At 32.5% G+C, this 17,992-nt stretch overlaps 1 protein-coding gene across 1 annotated transcript in view; it reads right to left on the bottom strand.

Annotated features, from left to right (window-relative positions):
- The window catches only part of LOC149801235 (single-minded homolog 1-A-like), a 67,807-nt gene extending 52,130 nt beyond the window's left edge, over positions 1–15,677 (bottom strand). The window contains exon 1 of the mRNA XM_089955308.1: positions 11,733–15,677. The gene's annotated coding sequence lies outside the window, so the exon portion shown is untranslated. The remainder of the gene's footprint in view (positions 1–11,732) is intronic.
- Positions 15,678–17,992: the final 2,315 nt, after the last annotated feature.

The raw sequence follows: 17,992 nt of genomic DNA, 5'->3' as shown, positions 1-17,992 counted from the left end.
CATACATACAGATAAATGCATAATACTTGTGTACATACATACATACATACATACATACATACATACATACATACATACATACATACATACATGCATACATATAGATACAGGGAAAAATACAAAATAGTATCTTTTCAATTAGATAGACATAATCTCTCTCTCTCTCTCTCTCTCTCTCTCTCTCTCTCTCTCTCTCTCTCTCTAATGTTATCAACGGATATTAGTTATATTTGACATGTTATATGAAAGCTAAAATCAACTTGAACCACTATGCTGACGAAAAAGATTTCTTGTAATTACTCTCAGAATTAAAAAGCGTCCGGATTCTGTATTTTAAAAAAAAATATTGTACAATTAGTGATAATCTACTTGACAACGACTCCTGTTACGATCGCTACACTGTTAAAATCACATAACACAATGCCATCGGTAACATTCTCATTTAAAGGACAAATTGTTTCCATTTCTCACCAGTATCTTTACATCTTTCATTCATTAAGATCAACATGTTAGAACTGACGAATGCATAAAATGTTGCAAAAAAGAAAATACGTTATTTAAGAGTGTTACCTCCTAACTTTGATTTTGTATTGCACATTAATCTGCAAATTACAGAAGGGATAATTAATTGCTTATTATTTTCTGATTATATTTAACCAGTTAAGGTTATTTATACAACATCATCAGGATAGGAATACGTGTGATATTTAGCTGGATACCTTAGACTGAACTATGTAAAGATGATATTTTTAAATGCTTTTGCACGCCAATTCAATATATACAAAAAAACTGCATAGCATTTTGTGCTGATTCAGCGGAAGGAACGAGTCTGATACGCAATAGGGATACGTCGAGGCCATCAGACCATCAGACCGAGATGTATTCATACGCCATACGAGTTTGTTTATTTTCCCCCGACTCAGTACAAAACACAAATGCTAGTTTGTCTTTACTACATACTCCCTTGTTTACGCTTTCTAAATATATTTTAACTTTACTGTATGACTGAAATTCAAAACGAACTGGGATTTATAAACGTGTTACAATATGTACGCACGACGTCCAAAACGGCTTTCGTTTTAATACTATTTCTCATAGGCTAAGTGCTTGTAATTCAATCATGGATCTGTGGTATGGAAATACGATTGAATGGCTGTATCGAAAGCCTGTACGATTAAATGGGTATGTTATAAAACTGAACTGTGGTACGGAAATGCGATTGAACAGCTGGATCGAACGCCACATCAAGCCTATACGATTAAATGCGTATCGTATAAAACTGAACTGCCAATTCTTAGAGGGTTGAAAAGAAAGCTCAGATTTCTTTATAAGATTAAACAAATTATAGCTACAGACAAAAAGGAGTTAAATTGGTCAGGACAGATGCTTTAATAACTTTTTTAAAGTATACGCAATACATGCAAATGGGAAACTATCCCTTGTTTTAAATGTTCTCTTCAATACACTACTACATGACCAAAAATATTATTTTTTAAAAACATTTTAAAAATAATTAACTTCGCTGCTGAATATACTAATTGCAGAAATAGAAGAATGATAATAACGAAATTAAGCAATTTGATCGGGTTTAAATATTTAGCAAAGGGAAATCTCGCCGTATGTATTCGCAGTTGAGCCCTACTGCAAACTGCATATACCCAGATCAGAAGGTCTATGTTGTTTGCAGTTTGACTCGACTAATAAGATAGCATATACGGTACTTAACATGGATTGAATGCATATCTCCTTCAAGTATATTTGGGCCGACTTTAATATATCCATAACAAAATGTTTTGAATTTGAAGAGTAAAATAGTTATAAATGGATACGTGAATAAAAATGTATTAAATAGTAACTTGCGTCATTTACAAGATATCATACAGCTAAATAATTACAGTCAAATAATTCAAGACCATAGTTATTGATCGTTCCTCAAAGCTGATTGATCATGTTACTGTATCTGATGAAATTAAAGTTTTAAAATCTGGAATAATGAACCTAGAGAAAGAGATCAGTGGCCACAAACTTGCCTATGCTTTTATTTAACATTGTTTATGATCTTAAATCATTCTTTAAAGATGATTTCAGCTACATCATAAACCTGACTTTGTTAATCAACTAGTTTTGATAAATCAAATTGATTTGCTAACATTTAGGGGTGGGGGCGTTGGATTATTGGATATAAATTAAGCTGCTGTATCCTCCACTAATAAAATACAGGTAATTGAGTTTGCTCAGAGTTGTATTCCACACAGAATTATTATTGCAATTCGACCTAATAATAGACGTTGTTATATAATAGTATTATGTGGAAAGTCGGTAGGAAACGGGTTCGTTTGAAAAAGAAATCGCTTGTACTAACAAACTGTCCGTATGGATGATACATAAACGTGAAGATAGCGAGTGAATGATATAGAATAGTACACCAAATAAACGTTAAACAATGCTCTGGAAACGAAGAGTCCCTCGAAGGGATTGGCGCTCTACTGGGCAAGGAGAATTTCCCGGATTTCAAGATAAGACCATTTCTTCCTTTATCTGACGAGTGTTGATTCTGTTCAACAATATCAAGAGTTTCAAATTAGCTGCTGTGATGAACACGTTGGATGTCAGATGGTACCATTTTAATTTATGACAAAAGGAGACATTTTTAAAAGTCTTTAAGTGAAAACCCCATATCATAATGATGATCTATTCAAACGAAATAGTAACAACCAGCTTTTCAGCATAGCCGTTGTGGCAGCCATATCGGATGTACGACTGGCACCATTTTTAATTAGGACCAGCTAGGTTTTATGCACAAATGTAATGTTGCAACACATAATAACACCATTCACTTGATCTGACAAGTCAAATGAAATTCATAGAATAAAAAGTTGATGCACCCCACCCAAATTTATACATGTATTTTTTATGTCCGAAGGGCATGTTTGAAAACACTTGGTAATTTTGAAAAGCATTATGTACTTAATAGTTTTATGCTATTCAAAACAGTTGTCATCCAATCAGTTTTTGAGATAATCTAATTGTCTTGAACCAGCGTCTATTGCTATAAGTATCTAGCTCTGTATCCTAGCCGACTATTGGTATTTCACTGGCTGCTAACTGTGCAGTTACTACACAAGGTGTACATGCCTAACATCAGTTTCAAGAACAACACGAGCCAGAAAGACCAAATTCACAAATATATCCATATCTTTAATTGTTACACATGAATAGCTCAAAAAGTCACACCATATCCCTAAGTTAAATAATTTGCCGGGGGCTAATATGCGAAACTGTCCCTTGCCATCTAAACAGTCTACTGGTGAAAAACCCATGCTGATATAACCGTCCATTCGGAGCAGTATTTTAAAGATGACCACCACGGTGGCCATGTTGATGTTAGTCTTTATCAGTTATGACCAAACAGACAACATAAAAACTCTTCTAACGAAAACGTCAAATCAAATGAGTTTCCATTCTAAAGGAGTAGCAAACAAAAACAACAGATTTTGGGATGGTCACATATTGGACGTCAAATCAGCACCATTTTAACGTAAGATCAACAAAACATTGTAAGAAGTCTTTAGTGCAAATCGCACGCTGAGATGACCATTCGTTCAGGATATAGTAATAACAACATTTTCACGCTGGTCACTGCAGCAGCTACATTAGAATCAGATCGGCACCATATTCATTAGGGCATACTAAACATCGTAAGAAGTCTTCTGGTGAAAACACCATCTCAGCATGATTTTCCATTCAAGAAAAATAATGCTAACAAGATTTTCAAGATGGCTGCCTTTACTGATGATGAAAAAGCATGGTTATTGAACGAGAGGCTTTGTATTGTATTGAAGCTTCTGAACTTGACCTTCTTCCCAACTTACCGTTAAGAACTATATTTTCCTTCCTGCGATTACGGAAAAAGAAGTTCGTGGAATTATTAAGACTTTACCAGTTACTAAAGATTCCAATTAAGACCCATGGAGTTAGATATAGATTATTCCAAAGGTTTTGCTGATTCTATATTACTCTCATTGGTAATTTCTTTTAAACGTATAAATATTAAAAAATTGTTATCCATCTTGCTGCGCAGCTTGTTCCTATATGTAAAAAGGGCGATATCAAAACTGTTGACGATTACGGATATAATTTCTTTGTTGTGTTGGAAAGTTACTCGAAAGAAAAATGGTGAAGCACATGTACCATGTTCGTTACGAACGAAACCTTACAAATACATCCCAGCCAGTCTTTCAACCAGGTCATTCAACCGTGTATCAGTTAATTGAAGTATTTGATAAAATATGTAAGTTGGGATTCTCATGAATATACCTTCATGATATTTTGTGTCATCTGTAAGGCATATGACTAGGGTCTGGCACAGAAACTTGATACGCAAATGATTACCATAAGGTGATTTAGTCAGGTCAGCAACGACCCTAAAATTAACTTCAGAGGAGCTCCGGCTTTCATTTGTATCGCTAGGGATAGGGAGGGGGAAGAAGGGGAACTTACCGTATACCTTTTTATCATGTAATTATCTTTAAAACCAGAGCACAAAGTTATATATATATATATATATATATATATATATATATATATATATATATATATATATATATATATATATATATATATATATATATATATATATATATATATATATACACATATACATATACATATGTGTGTGTGTGTGTGTGCTGACATACACACATACTGACGCACACATTTTGCCAATGACATTTCTATCTCATGCAGGTTTCGTAATATTGTAATAGTGACAAGATTGAAGTGGATATACATGTTGACTTCAAGAAACTTATTGATTGGCTTAAACAATATTTAGTTACTTTTATAACAAAAAAGTGAGATTGTGTTATCTTAGAAACCAGGTCTTTTAGATTTATCCCAATATTGCCTAACCAGCATTCTAGTCTTAGTGTGACCATTAGCTGGGACGGAAAAATGGACTCTCTCTCTCTCTCTCTCTATATATATATATATATATATATATATACATATATATATACATATATACATATATATATGTATATATGTATATATATGTATATATATACATATATATATATATATGTATATATATATATATATATATATATATATATATATATATATATATATATATATATATATATATATATATATATATGTATATATGTATATATATATATATATATATATATATATATATATATATATATATATATATATATATATATATATATATATATATATATATATATATATATATATATATATATATATATATATGTATAGACCCAGGTGTATTGATATGTTAGGATTATTGTGTAAAATTGGTCCCTTTGACTTTAGAATATATCTAAATATGTTCTAGAATATGTTGATGACTTTGTCTACAATAACATCGAGAGCATTTGATTATAAATAGTTCACAATGAAGAATGTCTAGATTTCCTACTGAATTGCCTAAAAGTTCGAAATTTGAGCAACAAGATGGGTAGGTTTCTTGTCGTATATTTACAATAAACATAAATTCATTAAAATAAAATTAAAGTTGTTATGGTTTTGCACTATCTGACAAAGCTCTCGCTTTCAAGAGTTTCGAAAAAATTCCAGCATAACTTGATAAACAGACATTATTTTATTCAACTGCTAGGTAGGTAAAATATTCTTTGGATTCTTTTGTTAGTTTTGTTTCTCTCTCTCTCTCTCTCTCTCTCTCTCTCTCTCGCTCTCATATGATGAAATTTGCCGTCATGTTCTACGCTTTGTGATATAATATTAATTTTGGCAACAGGTGATTACAATAGTTCGCTTCCTGTGACCATTGCACATCGATACTGAGAACAACACATTTCTAAAAAGAAAACCTAGCCTTGAAATAGCCGCTTGCCTCATTGGTATTCTGAAAAGTCATCTGGAACGAATACTGAAATGAAGCGTTGCGGAAGGGGATTTAAAAGAGAGCTGTATATATCGCGGATTTAATTGTGAGCCATGTTATTGCAACAGGTGTGTAATCCTTCCTTTCATATTTGAATTTCACACACTCCTCACCAAGTGGGAACCGAGAAGAGAGGGATTCAATACAAGCTCAACGTGAAAGTCAATATTGTTAGGGTACAGAAGCAACTATTGGCTCTTTTATAACACTTGGGTGACAAATTCTCACAGTTTGATATCAAATCAGGTCTTTAGTATACCCCAACCATTGACCAGGACTTATATCTGATGCTCTCTTTTGAAGTGACCGCTGGTACGCTTACATTGGCTAAACCGATGTTTAATGTTTTCTTTTAGAGGTAAAATGGTCTATTGTGGTCAAAATCGCATCATCTACCAGTTAAGTGTGTCCTTAATTAAATAAATCCACTTTAATCTAACCCTATTTAGGCTTTATGACCCGTTAGCCGTCACATTCTAGAGTCAATGATCACAAATTGCTCCTAGTACGAAAGTAGTACTTATTCGTGCCTCCATAATGACACAAGATTTCATCATCCGTTAATTGCCTTATCTGCCATTCGTATTAAAACGTTTGCTGAGCAATTCGTTGTTGAAAGCAAATTCAGTATGTGTAAATGGTATGATATATTATCAAATAAGATAAACAAACGGACCCTGTAAGCGCCAATAAACGTATTACCTAGACAAGAGACTACCCGAAACATCGATCATAGATAGAGTATCGAGATAAACGATGCAGTTGATACTGAGCACAATATGTCGCTGTCATCGAACAACGATCATCAATGGGCTATCTTCTAACAAGTGTGAAACACTTGGGCACATATTTCATATATACATACATACATACATACATACATACATACATACATACATACATACATACATACATACATACATACATACATACATACATACATACATACATACATACATACACTAAGCTCTTGATGGTTTCTCTAAATATTTTCCCCGTGTAATAAACAAAGAGGATGATACACTATTCTAACTGCCCTAAGTAAGATTAGGATTATGATTAGTATTAGGATTAGAAGTTATAAAATATTATTTCAATTGTATATCTCTCTTCTTTAATATTTGATTTCATTTTTGTATATATCTTCCATTCATTATTTCACCAGTGTTTTCTCACAGTCAAAAGTATTTGTTTTCTGGAAATAATGATACGCCAAAACCATGTGAATAATCTAAAAAAAACATATAGAATGTACATATGTACTTTACGCCGTTGACAGTCATTAATGATTTAATACCGGCTTGAGTATGTATGTATGTATATATATGTATGTGTGTGTGTTTTTGTGTGTGTTTGTGTGTGTGTGTGTGTGTGTGTGTGTGTGTGTGTGTGTGTGTGTGACTGAAAACGAACAAGCAGACCAGTTTATCTAATATATCTGGATATAAAACTAGACTTGTAAATATCTATGATAGTGTATCTCTTCTGAAACTGCAATTGTGCAAAGTTTCTAAAATTGTGAAAGTCCTCAGTGCTTTCAGTGTACACAGTAATAATGGTCGTAATTAAAAGGCACACGTTTAATATAAAAAATATAAAAACTTGCAATTATGTCACTATAATAATGACTTCAGATCGTCCAAATTCTTATACTTTTGCTTTAAAATAGGTGTATATTTTTTTTTAATTTGTTAATTAAATTACGTTTTTACGCTCCATAAAAATTAAAGAAAAAAGGCATCGGCAGGAAAAAGACAATAAATAAAGTATTCCTTGTTAAGCGGCTTTGTTTAAGCTATGGTACTCTCAGTTGTAATAATCAAAAGAAAGAGCACAAGAACAAAATTCACTTTAAGTCAAATATTCTTGCAAAACGACTTCGGCATAATCATGTGTCAAAATAGCATCGTTTAGAAATTAAACGAATATTTATGCTGGGCGTTCATGTATGTAACTGAAATTATCTCAACCGTATGATATGAAAGTGGCACACACACACACACACACACACACACACACACACACACACACTTATATTAAAATTTCTCTCGAAAGGGCTTGAAGAAGAAAAAAGTCTCATTAGTGACGTTTCCTTAAAAAAAAAAATAACTATGTACAAATTAGCAAACGTCAATAGTACAAATAATAAATGGCGCAAAAGCCCCGGACATTCATTATGAAAGGAAGAAAAAAAAAGCGTGAAGGGAATAAATGATACCGCCTGTACTATGAATATTCTGAAGTGTTGCAGTGGCAGTCTCAAACGCGGCCTCAATATGGCCTCAAAAGATGGATAGATGAAATATTATTTTATAATGATCGAAAAAAAGCTTTTCCCGCGGTGATGAATTAGGGTACTGATGACACTTGTTATGAAACGCGAAAAAGATAATGAACGTGCCGGATTCGGAGCCGTCTTTACCGACGGTTAACACTCCGAGCCAAAGCTGTAAAAGAGAAGCAGACAATAGACAAAGTTAGCAGATTAGAATAAAAACTAAGTAATTGTTCGGTAACACGAGTTATATTGGCTGTGCATGACGTATGGACATAAAATCTTCGCTCATTATGGAACGAAATAGGACAGGAATCATTATTGCGTCCTTAATTTAAGGAATCGAATATAGCCAACACTCAATAGTTTCATATTAATGAAAATTTTGGGTTAAAAAGTAATTGGTTTACTTGAACACCTTTATGATGACGAAGATTAGTCCAGATTGGACCTATTCTCTTTTTCATCATTCCAAATATTATCAATCCAGCTCTTGACACGGTCTAACTTATTGCTGCGGCTTAGATGGCAGAGGGAAAAAATACACTCTTTGATGCTCTCAAAAATATTCCAAAGAAAGACTTCGGGCCGAACTCTTGACATTTTATTGTCATTCGACTTTTCAGGGGAAGAGCTTGAAAATGCCAGGTTTGAGGACAGGCTATTTAAACTATTTAAACAGATTTTTCATTGCTTTATTAATTCACGAGTGACCAAACCTCTTGAGAATTCCTCACGGTTGCTCGAGAGCCAGAAGTGTTTTACAGCCGGTTTATATAAACAGCTTCTATTTGGAAACGTTTTATGGAAATATCTTTCATTTATAAGATCTCTTAATATATATATATATATATATATATATATATATATATATATATATATATATATATATATATATATATATATATATATATATATATATATATATATATATATATATATATATATATATATATATATATATATATATATATATATATATATATATATATATATATATATTCCAGATATCAAATGGAGATAACACAAATCTAACTGATGAAAGAAGCCAATGAATGCAAAATAAATGTCTTCATTTACTTGCTGATGTTTGAAAATAATTAAAATTCTTTGGAATTAAATTGTCAGTTTTATATGGCATAATCGATTTAAAGTATATTCTCTCTCCTATTATGCTCATAAGGAGGAGGAGGGGGATGCTGCTGCTGATGATGATGACGATTATTATTATTATTATTATTATTATTATTATTATTATTATTATTATTATTAATTACCAACGAATGACACTTAAGCAAAAACGATTGTGTAACAAAGAAAATGATGATACGATTTGCATAGTACAGTTCGGAGGTTTTTCTTTATGGGGGAAAACATGATCTTCATTGCAGCTATAGATGCTTATTAGTGAATAAATAATAACAAATTTGTCTTGGAAGAAAGTAAAAGGAAATCTTTTTCTAATATATGCTGTTTTAATTTTTTTATTATTTCAATCTTTAAACCACAACTATTGTAAACTATATGCTATCCTCTTATTACTACAACTTGATTTGATTTACGTTGGGTTTATTTTTGTCCTATGTACCGCGTAATTTGAAATCTAGTTTTATTCTTAGGAACAGTACAATTCAAAAACTGTTTTGTCAGTGACTTGTTTACAATATAGCATTATAATTCAAAAGATGTTTTGTGGGTGACTTGTATACAGTATATAATTATAATTCAAATATCTTTTGTGGGTGACTTGTTTACATTATATCATTTTATGGGTGACTTGTTTAAAGTACATCTTTCTGTGGGTGACTTGTTTATAGTATATCATTTTGTGGGTGACTTGTTTATAGTATATCATTTTGTGGGTGACTTGTTTATAGTATATCCTTTTATGGGTGACTTTTTTTTACAGTATAGCAGATACAGCAGAGGCGGATCTAAATTTATTTTCTCACTGGGGTTTGGCGGGGTGGGGTTAAATGTTTGGAAAGAGTGGTTCTTTTTTCTTAAAATGATGAACTTTCTTTGTTTTTGTTTGGGGGTTTTAGATTAAAAAGTGTTCTAGAGGCGGGAGGATCTTCTCAACCTCCTCCTAAACCGTCACTCCATTGCAAAGTTTTATAAAACTGTTAGTATTATCTATTTAAATAAACGTTAAAATTAATTTTGCCTGGTCGTAACTATTGGGAAAATGTTCACCTTCTTCCCATATCATCATTGTCATCATCATCGTCATCACTGCAGTTATTGTTATTGTTATTATTATTATTATTATTATTAAATACGTATGATCAGATCAAGAATATGAGTATTAACAAGGTAAGTAAGTGCACTTCATAAACTCACTAAATGAGCTCTAAAATTGCAGATATAAATAAATTTGATGAAGCAGCTAAATCATTTATTGAAGTAGAGTGGGGCCTTTTCTGATTTACAAACCGCTGTACGAGTCAATATTCTTAAAATTAACCTGTTGATTGGAATTACAGAATACATGGCTTGGCTACAGAACCACATCGAATATGACAGGGATTCTGGAGAACACACATACATATTTAAATATTTAAATATAGCTGAAGTATGGTTGTCAATTATTGCAGTTAGAATGAAAATTTTCTAAATCTTTTGAACAACAACAAAAAACAGAAAAAGAAGCAAAAAACAAAAAAAGAATATTAGAGAATATATATATATATATATATATATATATATATATATATATATATATATATATATATATATATATATATATATATATATATATATATCCTGCAATACGTGTAGTGAATAATGACAGTTTTGCAGAGCTGGTCTCAGTGGGGTGGGGAATATATATTTTAATTTTTTAATTTAAAAATCAATTTTAAATTATATTCAACTATTATATATAATTAAATTAATAATCTCTTTTCCAAATTTTCATTCGTTATTATATAGATGTTAAAGTAATATATACAGTTTCAAATATTTAGGTGCTTCCTCATTTACAATCTCTTCTTCGACTTGTCATGTATTAATTTCTTCATATGTAGCTCTTTCCAAAAATAAAATACTTCGAGATATTGTAATGTTTACTCTCCCTAAATTTATATCTATCTTATCTTATCTTTATCTTCAATAAAAATAAAATTGAAAGATATACGTGTTGTGGATCATCTTCTGTCTTGTGACACACCTTCTCAGTTAAAACAGTAGTTCGCCTCATCACACGAACTCGTGACAATCTGTATCAGTCTTATCGTAATTTACATTCACACTTCTCTTTTTGTAAAACAAATAGATTGTGGATACATTCCAGTACATGGCATACTTAAAGACCTATCCAAATATTTAAATGATTATTTTCAAAACAATGGGATATTGACAATGATAAGCATCGTAATAAATACAGTGGAAAGTACATACGCTTGAACATCAAAATCTTATTAGAATCCTGTATTTAAATACATTAATCACCATTCAGCTGTTGGTTATTGAAGTAATTTATCTACGGCCTTTTGTTGAAATAAAAATATTTACACTCACCGCTCATGTCAAATCCAAAGAATTCTGTTTTATTTTTATTTTCTTATCACTTTGGCCGCTTGTGTGCTTGGATAAGTCGATCCTATTGAAAAATAAGACGGGTGGGCACTTCGGCACGTTTCCTCCAATGCAGCACGTAGAATTGTGTGAAGGAGACCCTCAAATCGTAACTACATCACGTTTACAAATTGTCAGATAGTTTTAATAAGGCTCGATATCGCTTTTGCCACTGTAGTGAGAGCGATAGCGCTTCTACAGGCAATGCCAGCGAGCCCTCGATTGGGCACGTACATTTGCAATTCCACGTCAGTTTGCTAGTTGTACCAATGAACCAAGTGCACACACACGTATATAAATCCCAGCTTGGAATAATCCTGGTTTTCCGAGATGTGAGGACGTTTCTAGCGTTTGTTGATTTTTTATGTATATCTAAACACTAATTCTTTTTATGGATCCCTATGCCACTTCATTCTTTCTTTTAACCTGGCTGTAATATGTCTCCGTTCCTTGGATTTAAGGCTTGGTGAAAGTCTACAAAAAGTCAGTGCGTTATGTTGATGAATTTTCAACTTTCAGTAGAGTGGATTTTAATCGTATGTGGTAGGCATGAGTTTGTCAGACAAACAATGGGACACTGATTAGCACCTCCTTAAATTCAAGCATTGTTTTTCGAAATATTGTCATAGTTGATGCTCAGAAACCGTCAAAACACGACGACGTGACAATGTAGGCGGAGTCGGATTCGCGATATGGATATAGAATTGATCTTCGCTGGCTTTGCCCAATACAAACACAGCACATTAAAGTCCGGTTCAATCAGTGAGTGGTAGCAGCTGAGCCGGCTGTCGCTCATTGGACTCGGCCACTTATGGGTTGTTAAACAGCTCTTGATATCGCCTCGATGACATAAGGATGGGAGGGGTGAGTCTCAAAAATTTAAAGCAGACGAATTTTCAAGTATTCGTTTTGAGCCTTGACGATATTGATATTAAGACTTCAACAATTGGTCTCGCTATGAATAAAATCTGATCTACCGCAGTGAAAACTAATTCGGGAGCAGATTTATTTATTCCATGTAAACATAACATGCTGTTGAGTTTTTTTGAGAAGAGGAAACCCGAAAGTGAGGATCACCTTTCAATATTTTTTCATCGACAGGTACAAGGTAGTATGACCTATACCATCAAAAATGAGCTGCTGAATTAAGATTATACTAAAGTGAAATTAGAAAAATATATTTTTATGGATTTTTATTTTTTTATTTTATATTTTATTTTGCACGTATAATTAATTGTAGGTAGGAATTAAACTACCAATACACCTGACAACATAAACTTGCTTGTAGCATTTACTGAACGCAGTAACAAATACTCTTTTAATTAATCATGACGAAAACTACACTATTAAGACATGTCGACAAATTTCTAACACCTTCGTAGAGTTTATTAATAGAATAATGTGAAATTTTTTACAGATTCTCTATGTGTAATTTAAAATAAAAAAATCTGAATGGGAGAAAAAAAATCGAAATCGTCGTCGTCTGAGCGTAAGTCTTTTATTAAACAACATTCTCCAATTAATCCCGATTCTAATTAATGTAAATCTAACGTTGATTATACACAAATTTGACGTTTTTTTAAACTTATTTAGCTTTCATTGGAAAACAGACTTGCATTTTTTTATTATCTAAGTCTGTTTGAAAAAACACAGTTATTAAAGTCACATTCTTTATAGTAACACGTCGAAAGTCTTCTTCTTGAAAACAAGAAAATAATAAAAGAGTTTCATGAACGCTGTGACATGAATTGATGTTAAAAGAAAACGACATTACTGCGTGTCGATATACTTTGATTAACTCAATTGACGTATTACTAACTGCCCATTGTTGGAGATCTAATAGAGTTGAGATGTGAGGAACACCGACTGGGATGCAAAAATAGTAACAAACAAACAAACAAACAAACAACACTGGACGTCAACATAGTGTCGTTACCTTACCTGAGCTTAATATTTAATGGGATTAACGCTGATGGATCATCCAAATTAACGGCTTGTTTTCTTTATAATGTTTGCCTTTTTTCTTTAGATAGAGAGTGCAACTTGTGTTAGCTGATTATTATAAACATCGAATATTTGCTCATAAATGGCGAACGTTAACACATTTTCTATTTTTCTCTTATACATTAAACCTCGGTACTAAGTGTTCATGTCTACAAGGAACAAATGTTGTTGCTTACTTGAAGCGTCCTTTATGCCCATCACAAATTTATAAAAACTAGTTTAATATTCTCCATCATTACCAATCTAATCGGATTAGAGTGCATTAAACTTTTGATATGTCAGGGAAATCTAAAGCTGAAGAATTGTGTCATTTCATGTTATCTGTATTCCATTAATTTCTATAATTTTCATTAAATTCTGTGGATTTTCAGATTCTGTCAACATACTAATCTCTTTGATCCTAGCGCAGCAACATTCACGCTATCAAAATAATAAAGAGACTACAGTGTGTATAATATGTCCGAAATTTACCTTTTTTAATGATAGGGTGAATTAAAAAATTGCAACTCTTTGCATTTCACAGGAAAACATTATTTTCTGATATTGCTTTTAGTTTTTATAATTATCTTAAATATTTGGAGACTTCCTCAAATACTGGTAACACATGGATCTTTTGTTTTTACGCTAGCGATAATTTCGTTGACAGTAATTTAGCGCGAAAATTAAATAAAAAATTAAATTAAGTTTTGAAACCTCTTCGCTCCATAAACCAGGCGCAGCGTGATGACGGATTGCTTTGCAAGTTGAAAATTGAATTTCACTTACGTATCAGGATGTTTGACTTAAATGTATTTGCCTTACGTGTTTTCTGCACATATTTACAATGCCTTTGTACTCGTATTTATCTTTTTCAGTTTGCTTTTACTTGGTATGTCCCAATTGCCTATACAATTCAATGGACTTGGTACACGATTTAAAGAACAATATCACACTGTGTAAGGGAGGTTGTTGCACATTTCCTTCTGTCTGAATTTGGTTTTCTTCGAGTTAGCGTCTCCTTAGTGTGATGTGTTAAATATAGTGGATGATAGATGAAAGCAATTACTTCATTGACCACTTGACGATGTTGATTAGCTATAAAAGAAGTATACTTTGCCTACTATTCATTAGACGAAGAGATTGATTAATAGTTATTTTTTATATTATTACTACACCTTGTTTGATAAAATTAGATAAATAAGTTCCACCTACTCGCTCAATAATAATTCACATGTGGCATGTGCTACCTACCCTCCTGCGACTAATCGGTTTTAATCTTCGACTTTTAACTTCAGTCAATTAATATTTAATTTATAAAACCATCAAATTAACGATCTTTCATTTGTTCCGCCTTTCTCACAATAAGAGAGGAAGTCATAAATAAAACGCGCAGGAACGTTTTACTCTAGCTTCAAATCAGCCATGGAAATCGAATAAATGATGCAGTCTAGTTGTTAGTTTTTACGAGCCTCCCTGTATCTGAGATCCCACCTTGGCATGCGCCATATTCCAGCCCCGCGGTCTGAAGTGTTCCGCAGTAAATGCTGGAAAGCTACTTGAGTGGAAGAACAGGAATTCTCATTATGGCTGTTAAATGAAGCGGGTAGATTTATTTCTTGTGACAGTTTAGGTTTAAATGATACGTGAGTTAAGCTCTCATCAGTTTCTTCAGCAATTGTTGTTAGCAAATGACGGGTAAAATCACATGGATGTTCGCGGATGAAGATGTAGTCACTTTCTCAACAGCGCTTCTTGGAAAGTCATTCCATACCAGCAGGCAGATAGAGCCTGACACATGAAGGAACTTAGAGATTATTTAATAAGATAAGGAAAACAATGCAGAGACAATGCAGCGATCACGTGAAGCATCTTTAGATGGTGTGCTTCTCTGCAACATAAGAACCGCTGTGATATTTCAATGTTTTCGGTTTTTTTTCGGGGGGGGGGGAGGCAGGTAGGCATTATATCGTATAATTTAGTTTTAAAATAAGAAAGATCTGCGAAAATTAAAGCTTATTCTATATTTAAAAAATGTTGTGTTTTCATTTGCTTCCATGTTAGTTTAATAACAAGTTTTGCCTTCGGCGTTAGGTATATGAAGATTTAAACGTTAATGTAGAATTCATTATCCAAGGATTGTAATTTTAGCGAGGTCATTTTCCTTCTTTTTTCTTCTTTTTCCACTTCTTTCAGTATAGCTATTTTTATATTATATTATGATGTTAGTTTTGTATACACGAAACTGAATGCTTTCTTTAAGTGTTCCCATATCGTTTGAGCTACTAGCTTCAGATAGCTGACAATACATTCATGAAACAGGAGTCCTGTTTCATGCATTCATTGTCTGAAGTCTGAAGCTATAATGCAAAGTGTAGAAGTGCCTTTATTCAAACCTTATATCAAAGTTACTGTTGATATTATAACATTCATTGACACATAGAGACTATCATCCGATCAGATGCCTTAAAAATTGAACAGAGACCTTACATTTGACCGCGAATGTTTCAAAGGGTTAACTTCTTTTAACAATGTTGCCAGTACAGACAGATACATCTGCTTTAAAACGACACCACCACCCCTCCAAACGACACCCACCCCTCCAGAATAACATTTAGATCGAGACTATTTTCGAATCTGAGTGCGGTAAAATTCAAGTTTGTTGGGCAGAGTATTACAAGTTCTGGGAGGAGTCAAATTCGAAAGAAATTCTTGTGATTTTTACCCTCGGTATTATAACAAAATGTTGTTGGTATCTGAGATTATTGTTGCAGTTTATGGATGAGAACAGATTATTAGAATAATTAGGTCTTTCCTTGTGTAGTTCTTCCATAATAGACAATCGATATATCAATGTATCAGTAATCGATTGAATCGATATATCAATGTATCAGTAATCGATTGAATTAGATCTACTTACTAACGTCACAGCTATATCCATCATAGCTACTTTGGTAATGTAGACTTGCGACCCAAATCTTGAAATTAACGGGCTATATCTTTAAAACTGCTAAGCAGATTTAAATAAAATATTTGTTTGTATTTCCATTCATTTAGTACATTCATTTAAGGCACATATGAAAATAAATGTTCCTTTTCCTTAAATATGCACAACACTAATGACACCATTTTACTAATTTAAAACATATAGTAAACCTTGATAATTATGAAACTTGCCTATTAAGGAGAAAATCTTTGTCCCCTTTGAGTGTATATATATATATATATATATATATATATATATATATATATATATATATATATATATATATATATATATATATATATATATATAGACACACACACACACACAGAGGCTATGCTGCCTCTTTAGTGTCTTCTGTAGAGAGGTTAATTGTGGCCCCAATGAGTGTCCTTTTCAACAAGTAGTTTTATAAAGTTCTTTATTGACTGGTTGTTTAAGTGTCCTCTACAGCCTCATTGTGGAAACTTAAGTAATGTCTTAAGACAGGTTCATAGTGGACTTTGTGAGTGTCCTCAATATGCACTATGATATTTTGAGTGTTTGCAACAGAAAAGTTCACTCGAAATAATAAACAAGTTTAATTTCGTAATGAAGAAACAATTTTCTTGTTTGAATACATTTGGGAAGGTGAACTGCTGCTTTAAATATTTAAGTCGCAAACATAAAATCAATTAGAAATGTTACCACTATTATCAATGAATAAAATAAATGTAAGATGCTGTGGGTTCATGATAATGACCAAAGCGATTTTAGGATGAATTCTCAAAATGGAAATTATCCAGCCATGAATAAGTATTCTCCTGTCTGTATATATCTATCAATTGTCTGCCTGTCAAAGAATACATATGTCTTTCTGTCTCTATGTATGTTTTTATGTATGTATGTATGTATGTATGTATGTATGTATGTATGTATGTATGTATGTATGTATGTTATAATCCAATGTAGGTATGTGAGAAAGCTTGCCAGTAGCTTCTCGTGGGTCGGTGGTTCTTCTCAGGTTTTCCCGGGTTCTTCCTTCACCATTAATACTAGCCGCCATGCATAGCCTATCGTGTGCTAAAAAATGGCCTTAAACCCCACAACAACAACCATCTTATAATCCATCACATCGTATAGAATTTCCTATTTATTGCATTTATTTATTTACAGATTTAGTTATGTTTGATTTTTTTTCATAGGTTTGTCGTTGTGAGTTATTTGCACGTTTGCTAGTGCGGCCTGATTCAGACAACTA

The sequence above is a fragment of the Sinohyriopsis cumingii genome, chromosome 4 (genome assembly GCF_028554795.1).
Source record: "Sinohyriopsis cumingii isolate HCF-2022 chromosome 4, ASM2855479v2, whole genome shotgun sequence".
Lineage (NCBI taxonomy): Eukaryota > Metazoa > Mollusca > Bivalvia > Unionida > Unionidae > Sinohyriopsis > Sinohyriopsis cumingii.
Note: the sequence above shows the minus strand (reverse complement) of the source record. Positions and strands in the feature narration are given on the sequence as shown.